The 9,588-nt window shown below is 42.0% G+C and overlaps 1 long non-coding RNA gene across 2 annotated transcripts in view; it reads left to right on the top strand.

Moving 5' to 3' along the window:
• Nucleotides 1–969: 969 nt before the first annotated feature.
• LOC107198495 overlaps nucleotides 970–9,588 on the top strand; it is a 69,151-nt gene continuing 60,532 nt past the window's right edge. For both annotated transcript variants that reach the window (XR_004495498.1, XR_001519012.2), the window contains exon 1: nucleotides 970–1,136. This is a non-coding gene — a long non-coding RNA (uncharacterized LOC107198495). The remainder of the gene's footprint in view (nucleotides 1,137–9,588) is intronic.

Raw genomic sequence — 9,588 nt, forward strand, 5'->3', positions numbered from 1 at the left:
ACAGAGAGCTAACTTTACCCTCTTCAGGGACCTTCTTGAAAGAATCCCATGGGAATATCCCTACAGAGAAAATGGGTCCAAGAAAGTTGGTTGGTTCACTTCTTTTAGGCTTAAGAGCAGTGCATACCAAAGAACAAGAAATCATGGACAAATAAAGAACCCCTATCATTACTCAGGTGTAGGCAGGAATTACACAGAAGATGGAACCAGGGTCAGGCCACTTGGAATGAATATTGAGAGATTGTCAGAGTAAATAGGAATAAGACAAGGAAGGCCAAGACCCATCTAGAATTAAATCCGGCCAAAGATGCTAAGGACACCAAGAAGGGTTCCTTGCATTGATAACCAAAGGAAAACAAAGGATAATGTGAGCTCATTAGTAAATGAAGAGGAGACTCTGGTAAGAGAGGAAGCAGACAAGGCTGGCTGATCCCTTTGAACCAGTTTGCACTCTAAGACCAGGCCTCAGGGATCCTGAGCAAGGGTAAAGAAATGTTGAAAGGAAGACTTTCCCTTGGTCAAGGAGGATTGAGCCTGAGAACAGCTGGGCAAACTCGACATCCTCAAGTCCATGAGCCCTGATGGGATGAGTGAGTGCTGAGCACACAGTGCTGAGAGAGCTGCTACACACCACAACAAGCCTGCTCATGATCACCTTTGGAAGGTCATGAAGATCAGGTGTCTTGGGGTGACTTTATGATGCTTATATCCCAAATCATCTGTTCTGTTTATGTTACATATTAAGTTCTGCACCGTTAAGACAGGTTCTGAGAGTGAAGGGGAGGGAAGAAGAAGCCACAGTTTGTTTGCAGAAACACCACTCACTCCTCTGAATGCTTTTTCAGACTGTGTTGTCTTCAGCACAGACAGACAGTGGGACAGAGTTCCTCTTTGCTTTTAGTTAATTTTTAGCTAGCTGAGGCTGAGAAGTTCCCCATACTGTTTTTTCCTTTTTCTTGGATCTATTCAAGCCTCCTCTGGACTGAAAACCCATACACACACTGGGAGCTCACACCTGTGTCCCACCAGGCCCTGGACCTCAGCATTTTCCAGCACCAGAGGGACTGATAAGAGGCTGAGTGAGCCGAGATATACCCCATGACAAGGACCTTCTGGATTTACCATCTCTTTGAACAGTAAGTGGTTTTATTGTTAATATTATTCAATTTTTATGCTTATTAAATAAACAGTTTTTTTCACTTTTCTCCAAGGAAATATTTTCCCAAACCGGTTGGGGGAGGGGCTGTTTAAATTTGCTTTCAGGAGGGACCCCATTCAGAGGTTTTCTCCAAATTTTCCCTAAACCAGGACATCAGGAGAGGTGCCAAGGACTGGAAGAAAGGAAATGTCACCCCAGTTTTCAAAATGGTTGAGGAGTAAGACCCAGGGAGCTATGGGCCAGTCAGCTTCATCTGGATCCCTGGGAAGGTGATGGAGCACCTCATTTTGGAGGCAATCTCAGTCCAAATGGAAGACAAGAAGGTGATCAGGAGTAGTCAGCATGGCTTCACTAAAGTTAATCAGGTGTTTGGCCAACCTGATTGCCTTTTACAATGAAACAGCTACTTGGATGGATGAGGGAACAGCAGTGGGTATTGTCTGCCTCACCTTCAGCAAGGCTTTGGACACTGTCCATCACAACATCCTCATAGACAAACTCAGGAAGTGTGGACTGGATGAGTGACCAGTGGAATGGATTGACAGCTGTCTGAATGACAGATCCCAGAGGCTCATAATCAGTGGCACTGGGGCTACTTGGGGGGCCTGTCACTAACAGCATCCCTCAAGGTTCAGTACCAGGTCCAATATTGCTTAATTTATTTGCTGAGGACACAAAGCTGGGAGCAAGGGCCTTGACCCCAGAGGGCTGTGCAGCCCTTCAGGGATCTCGACAGGCTGGAGAGATGGGCAGAGACTCAACAAAGGCAAGGGCAGAGTACTGCACCTGGGAAGGAATAACACAATGTACCTGTAGAGGCTTGGGGCCAACCCACACATTTTCCTTTACAGGGTGTTATACTTGCTCTGTGGTAACTTTAAGTTGCTGTAGGATAATGCAGATGGATATGAAATCATTGTCTGGAAAACAAAAGTGAAAATTTTCTTCTTTCTTGCTTCAGGAAGCCAGCACAGTATTTTTGTGATGAATTATTTATTTCCTTTTGAGGAAAAATGTATAGAAAAACTACTTTAGAAAAAACTACTTTAATCCAGTTGAATGATGGGAAGATTATAATAAACTTCATTGGTTAACTATTGTCAACAAAAGGTTTTCTATGCCTGATTTTGCTGGAAAACTACTAAAGGAAACTTAAATCACAAAAGAAATGCAGGGATGTGACAGGATGTGTTGACTTACTCATGGAAGTCTTTCACTGAGCAGAGAAATGAAACGTTTGGAAATACTTGCATATCTGCACAATGTCAGTAGTCAACTTCCAGAAAAACTTTGGTTTAGATTTCTTATTAAAGACAACCAGCAAAGAAACAGGTGTGATCAAAGTAACAGTATAAAGTAAACCACAGCTAACTGACTGGTTTTCCACAATGCATGCACTCTCTGAGTCACAGGATCATTACCAGCTCTAGGACTTTGTCTGGACAGTTAAAGAGACTGTGATGATTGACAGACACTACATATGGTAAGTTTGCAAGTCCACAGCAATCGTTCTAAACATTAGTAAATGACTTCTTGAGTTTTTAGTCTTTATTTAGCACAGGCACTTGTAAGGATATATCACAAAACTAAAACTGAAAAAGGTATGAGTAACTTAAGGTATGAGTATCGTGCTCCTTAACAGCTAAGCTCTAGGTGACCTCAATGTCCTTCTCTCTGATTTTATGTCTACATCACAAACTTAAGAGCTCCTTTAAATGTTTAATATCCTAAATAGTCTGTTCCACTTAAAAAAGTTGACACCAAAATAGGGATTTTATTAAGTAAAAGTTAGTCACAGAAAGGATTTTTATTTGGTATGGAAAGAGGATTTGTGTGCAATGTTTGCTGGTTTTTGTTAGTGTCTTTCTCATCCCACTTTTTTACCTTTCTGTCAGTAAAAAAAAAAAAAAAAAAAAAGAGCCGAACACCAAAATGTCCTGCAGTAACTTCTGAATACGGAAGCCCATAGTAATCTTTCTACATAGTTTTGAAATGAAGAAAACTCATTACCAAGTTAGACTGTAGTCTTCAAAAGTACTTTCTGAAGTCTCTACCAGGGAAAGATCATTAAAAATTCAATACACAGCTCACTCATCTCATTTGTCCCCAAGTGTGCTGTGCATCTGCTGCTCTGGATAAATTAAAGTATTTCAATTCTTCAAAGAATGAACTTTGAAAAACGCAGAACCTGTTGGTCAAAACCAGAAATATTGCTTTAGTTTAAAGAGATTAAGGGGTAAAAACCTGATTTTTCTTTAAGTAGCTTAGCTTCAAATGATGTTAAGGCTCTACAGGGTGCATGCAAATATAAGAGGATAGTAAAACTACCATCAGGAAAATTATGTTCCTTTTCATATGCAGATTCCTATCCTTAACGTGGCCTTTTAATTAGCTTGATTATAGTGGTGCTTACTTGTTAGTGCCTCAGTGCTTTAATTTAAGAAACTGACTGTGTGTTCATTATAAATTCCTATTTTCAAAGATTTATAAATAAAACTGAGCAGCAGCAACCACAACAGAAATGAAAGATAAATTTACTTGGAAAATGTGATGAGAGAAATATCACTTGAGGATATTTCCAAACACTTTCAGCTCAAACTTAACTTCAGCTTGGCAGTTAAGAATTGTACATGTTACAGATGAATTCTTCTAGCTTTAAAGCATAGGTTTTTATAGAATTTCTGTTGTTGAGAATATGAAACAGTGAATTAAGACATAACACCAATGTGTAGAAACAATGTAATTGATTTAAGTAAAAAGGTGGTTTGAGCCTGATTGTTGAGAGAGCTGGAGAAGAACTGGTGCATTGGTTTGGAAGTAAACTGGTGGGAGAAATTAATCCCATTCATTTACCTTAAGAGAGATCTCAGGTCAGAGTTACAATTGAATAGAAAGGTTACAATGAATGCAATGATACATCGAGAACTGGCTTAAACCCACAAAGTCAGACTACAACTGGCACCATGTTGATCAGTGATGGTCGCAGTCCTATCAAGGATTGGTTGCAGTCCTGCTGAGGTGATGGTCACAGTCTTGTCAGAATCAGCAGTCCTGTGTAAGTTCTGGTCCTCCTCTGCATCCATCAAGTGGTGGTGGTGCTGTTCCAAGTCCCCAGATCCACAGATTTGTAGCTCAGGTTCATGTGGGAATGAGGAATCAGGTTCAGTATCTTCCCCAGGGTGGGGAGTTTCACAATGGAATGATGTAATACAGTGGGTCATGGGATATTTGGAAATCCTTGATGGTCAAAGTCCTTGCAGCTGCTTATTCTGCTGGTGTCATTGAGTCCATTATGGCCCATCAGCAGAGATGACCCCTCATCTTCCCAGATAGCTTCCTTAGAGGGAGCTATCACAGCTGGGTCATTGGTGTGAAAAGACCATCCTGCCTTGCAGGGTTGCCATTTTTTATTATCTCATTTAACACCCAGCCTGTAGCCTGAGGTGTCTGGTGTGCACAGAGCAGCTCTTGCAAATGACCCATCATTAGCAATTCATTAGAAATGAATTAGAGGGGCATAGAATACACAGTGTGGTTACACACACATAGTCCTAAACTGGCACCCTACTCCTGTAACCAGGACAGCTGGTAAACACTTTATATTGCTGATTTTGGAAAATATTATTTTGTATTTGAGGATTCGCAGTCTGTTACTTATGCAGAAATTGTTGCCAGAAGAGTGTTTTAATAAATTCACATACCATATTCTCTCAAATACCCGGGAATCTATATATGTACAGTTAATACAGGTGAAGAAAACATCAGGGTTGGCTCAATAGCAGAACTCAGTTTTCCAGTGATTTGAGTGGGAAAAGTGTTTAAAGCCAGAATTGGAAAGAGTGTTCAGGAGTCTCAGGAGGTAAAAGTGAGTAAGAAAGGCTGGTACAGATAAGTAGATTTTCAGGTTTGTCATCGTTTAACCCCATTTGACAACAAAGCCCTTCAGAGATGCTCACTCACCCCAGTGGGATGGCGGAAAGGATCAAAAAGTAAAAGTGAGAGAACTTGTGTGTGGAGATGAAGATAATTTAATAGGTCAAAGTTGTGCTTGTAAGCTGTAGCTGCAAACAAATTGAACCAAACTAAGGTATTCATTCATCTCTTATAATGGGCAGGCAGATCCTCAGCCATCTCCAGGAAAGCAGGGTTCCTTTTCCTGTAGGGCTATCCTACATGAGGTAGTGAATTGTGAAGACAAATGCCAGAAATCTTTCGTCCACCTTTCCTTCTTCTGCTCATACACATTTAGCCCCTGAGAGGAGCCATGCCACTTCCCACACATCAGCTCCCTCTCATCTTGGGACTCTTCTGGGAAGGGAAACAGGAATACTACCCAAATACCTTGCCATGAGGAAAGGGGAGAATCAGAGGAGAGTGCTTGATGACTGGAGCTTCTTGCTTCTGTAGTTGTCAGGACAGGAGTTGGTCCTTTGGTTTCTACACCATCTCTCAGCAGTAGCCAATGTTAGAAGTTAGAAGTAGACATGAGGTGTTAGGTCAGATCATCAAAACTTTGTTGGCTCCAGCCCTCTACACTCTGCCTATGGTCCTGAGTCAGCTCTGCTGAGGTCAACAAAGGAGTGAAGAGCCATCTGTGTTAAATGACTGCGTAACTGCAGCTTTAGGTATGCAAGCTGGGTAGCTACTTACTTGGTTGCCTCAGAAGCTCAATTTGCAAGACTTCATGGAGAGAGAAGAATCAGACCATGAAATTTAATGGACCATTCAAGTCACCTGCAAGCTGCCACAGATTGGACAGCTGTGATGGCCTTTAGCAGTGGTTTGCCTCATCATATTCATGTAGCTTTCTAAAACCTTTTTTAAATTATTTCAGGCAAATGTATTAATTTAAACAGAGAAACTTTACTGAATCTAAGTCACCCAAAGAGAAAATGAGGTTGTTATGCTGATGAGAAGCTTAATTTGCTTCTTAAGATAAAGGTGACTCTTTAAGTGCTGTGACTTTGCAGAGGTGCGATCCAACAACTATTCAGTGTTCATCAACAAATTTCAGCATTTTTAAGATGAATTGATGAAGTCCATGAGGACTTCATCATGGACTGTCAGTGAGGATGCTCCTCCAGGACATTTTTAGGCAGACTCCAGAGGGAAGGCTGGTTTCACTTGCACAGATAGGAGTACTGGTGTTTCATTTACCCCTAGCAATAACCCCAAACTCCTGGATTTGACTTTGGCAACTGTGCAGAATCTGAGCTGCAGCTGAACATGATTTGATACTTTATATTTTCATAGTGGTATCTTGATTTTCCCTTTTTAGAGAAGTTTTAGTGGAGACCAAACTTACTCCCAGCCTTGAAAGAACTCCAGGTTCTAAGATAAATAATGAAAGAAGTCTTAGAGCCTAATAGACATCGGCTTGGACATGATGAGGGAGGGCTTCAAAACAGAGAAGATAGCATTTGATAGAAAGGCTTTCATTCACAGCTGTCAGCTGCAGTCACCAGAGGACACATTCTTGTCCCTGCATAAAACAGAGAGGAAAACAGATGAGTAGCCTTTGAGAACCAATTTGTGCTTTAAAGATACTGTGTATTTCCAAGTGAACATAACATGCCAAATATAGCTAGCATAATCTTTTGAAGTGGACACTTGCTGGATATTTCATACTAGCCGTTCTTCCAGGTTGAACAAGGTGTAAGCAAGTGGTTACCAAACTGATTTTTGACAGGAAGGGCAAAATCTCTATGTCATGAGCAGTAATCACAAGGAAGCCTCCTACAGTGTAAGATCCCACTGCTTTCCCAACAGCTCTTCTCCTATTTTCTCTCCAGATTTTATCAGCAGCATGACAGACAAACAGGCTGCTAATAATTTGTTCTTCCACCCCCTCCTCCTCCTCTCAACTATTTTTAAATGGAGTGTGTAATTTCACAGCACTGGATGCTTAATATTATCTGTGCACAACATGAATTGTATCTTCTTCCTACCTGCTGGAAGACATTAATTTAACTGGCAGCTGTTGTAAGAATTAAAAGAAACAAGGGCAGAGGAAAGAAACAATTGAAGTTATGTACCACAAAGGAAGAAAATAAATTAACTTTTGACTGGTGGACAGAAATGTGCTGTTTATGTGACAGAAATTAAACATTTTATTCCCCTAATATTCTGCTACATCCCTCCTCTGATTTTAAAATTCAGTACAAATAGCAGGATATAGCCACAAAGCATTCACAAAAACTACTTTCTGGGTCAAGATGGAGCTTCACCCAATACTAAAGTGATACCTCCTGTAAGCTAATGTAATGTTTTTAAGAGAAGTTTCACGGTAATGACTACTTTTTATGCATGGACAAGCATAAAACTGCTGTGCCAGTGTGGGTACAAACAAGAAGCAGAGAATGAGAGCCCCAAGACAGCATTGTTCTAACCTTGCTGCATAGAGTGAGGAAGATTTGTAAGTCTGTTTTTTCCTGTGTGACAAAGAAGCACACAAGAAAGCACACAGGAAGAACAGAGAAAAGACCAAATACTCAGCTGCCAGATCAGTCATTTGGTGACATGAATGGTTTTTGGGGAGCAAAAATATGAAGTTACAGTTTTAACCTGTATCTATATATTGGGAACAAGTGTAAGAGAGTGGCAACATGGATTTGTTTGAATGCTGTCTCTGTATATACAAGCAAAATGCAAAGCTGAACATCTTTGGAAAACCTAAAATACTTTTGAAATTACTAAATATTCACAGCAGCAGAATCTAAAGTTGTACAAAAAGCCACTGATAAGGACAACCATTTCTAAATTATTTTTAGCATAAGGGCAGAAGCTGAGCAAGAAAAAATTTAATGTAAAGGTCTGTAAATTTAAGTTACACAGGGTTATTTGAAAGGTCTCAGCTGGAAGAAAAAACACTACAACAAAAACTACTGAGTTTGCTATGAAGAGATAAACTTTACAGATATTTGTAAAGAAAGAGAACAATATCCACATGCCTTTTTTCAATATAAACCCAGGTTTAGTTTTCATCTGGAAAAACCCCACAGGCTTGACTGATAAACTTGATTTACCTGGTGGCTTTTAAGAGCTGTGCATGCTGAGACATAAAGATGAGAAGCTGCAAGAACCCTTTGGCAATGCCAAGTTCAGAGCTCAGCAAAGAGATGGCAGACAGCTCAGAAGGTGGCTGTCGTAAGATTCAGGGTACCATGCCTTTTTTGATAGCAGTTCCAAAGACAAAGTTGGATTACACAAGCAAAGTTCGAAATGCTAGGTTTACATTGATATTGCTTCCTGTACTTGGTGGTTGTCTAGCAAAGCATGAAGAAAGTAAGACTGAGATTGCTCTTTCCCAGCTTCCCTGGAAGGAAACAGGCTACTGGAGATCGTGAAGAGATGGTTTGTGAGATGGAACCTTGTACCAGCCTTTGCATGGCCTGGTTTTGGTAGCAGTGGGGCCACAGAGGTGGCTTCTGTGAGAAGCTGCTGGAAGCTTCCACCATGTCAGGCAGAGCCAAGAGTCCCTGGTGCCTCCAAAGGCAGATGTGCCACTGTCCAAGGCTGAGCCAATTAGAAATGGTAGTAATGCCTCTGTGACAGCAGATTTAAGAAGAAATCAGAACAAAGGTTGTAGTGTAGTTTTAATACCAACCAAAGAAGAACGGAGTGAGAACATGTGAGAAGAGCAGCTCTGCAGACAGCAGGTTCTGTGGAGAAGGAAAGGAAGAGGTGCTCCAGGCACCAGAGCTGAGATCCCCCTGCAGCCCATGGAGCAGCCAGTGGTGAAGCAGCTGTGCCGCTGCAGCCCCTGGAGCACAGCTCCATCTGCAGAGATCCACCTGCAGCCTGTGGAGCAGTCCCATGGTGAATGCCTGAGAGGAGGCTGTCAGCCTGTGGGAGAGCTGTGGAGAGAGGTTCCCATGCTGGAGCAGCCTGTCCTTGAAGGGCTGCAGCCCATGGAGGAGTGAGCTATGCTGCAGCAGTTTGGGGAGGACTGTTGCCTGTGGGATGGACTTCCATTGCAGCAGCTGACAGGCAGCTGTTGCTCATGAGATGGATTCACACTGGAGAAGTTCATGGAGAACTCCTTCCATGGGAGACATTATCCTGCTCTGATTTTGTTAGTAATTGTGGTGGATTGACATTTACGGAAAGAAGTAAGAAACACCCACAGAAGTGATTTCTCTGGGAGAAGCTGCTGGGAGGTTCCTCTGTGTCTGAGACAGGCCAATGGCTGGCCAGTTCTGAGAACTGACAGCATTCTGCACCATTGAAAATTAGGTTCACTTCTGTGAGTACCACCTTTTAAAAACCCAAGCCTGGCAACTTCTTTCTCTTTCTTTCTTTCCAGCCTTGAAAGGTAGCAGAGCTCTGATGAGGCCAGCCCTGTTCCCCCTTTGTGTGGCCTGGAGGTGGGGCCAGGCTGGGCCCCAGCGGCTCCTGGGCAGGAGATGGAGGTCATGGGGGGGGGGGGG

The sequence above is a fragment of the Parus major genome, chromosome Z, assembly GCF_001522545.3.
Source record: "Parus major isolate Abel chromosome Z, Parus_major1.1, whole genome shotgun sequence".
Lineage (NCBI taxonomy): Eukaryota > Metazoa > Chordata > Aves > Passeriformes > Paridae > Parus > Parus major.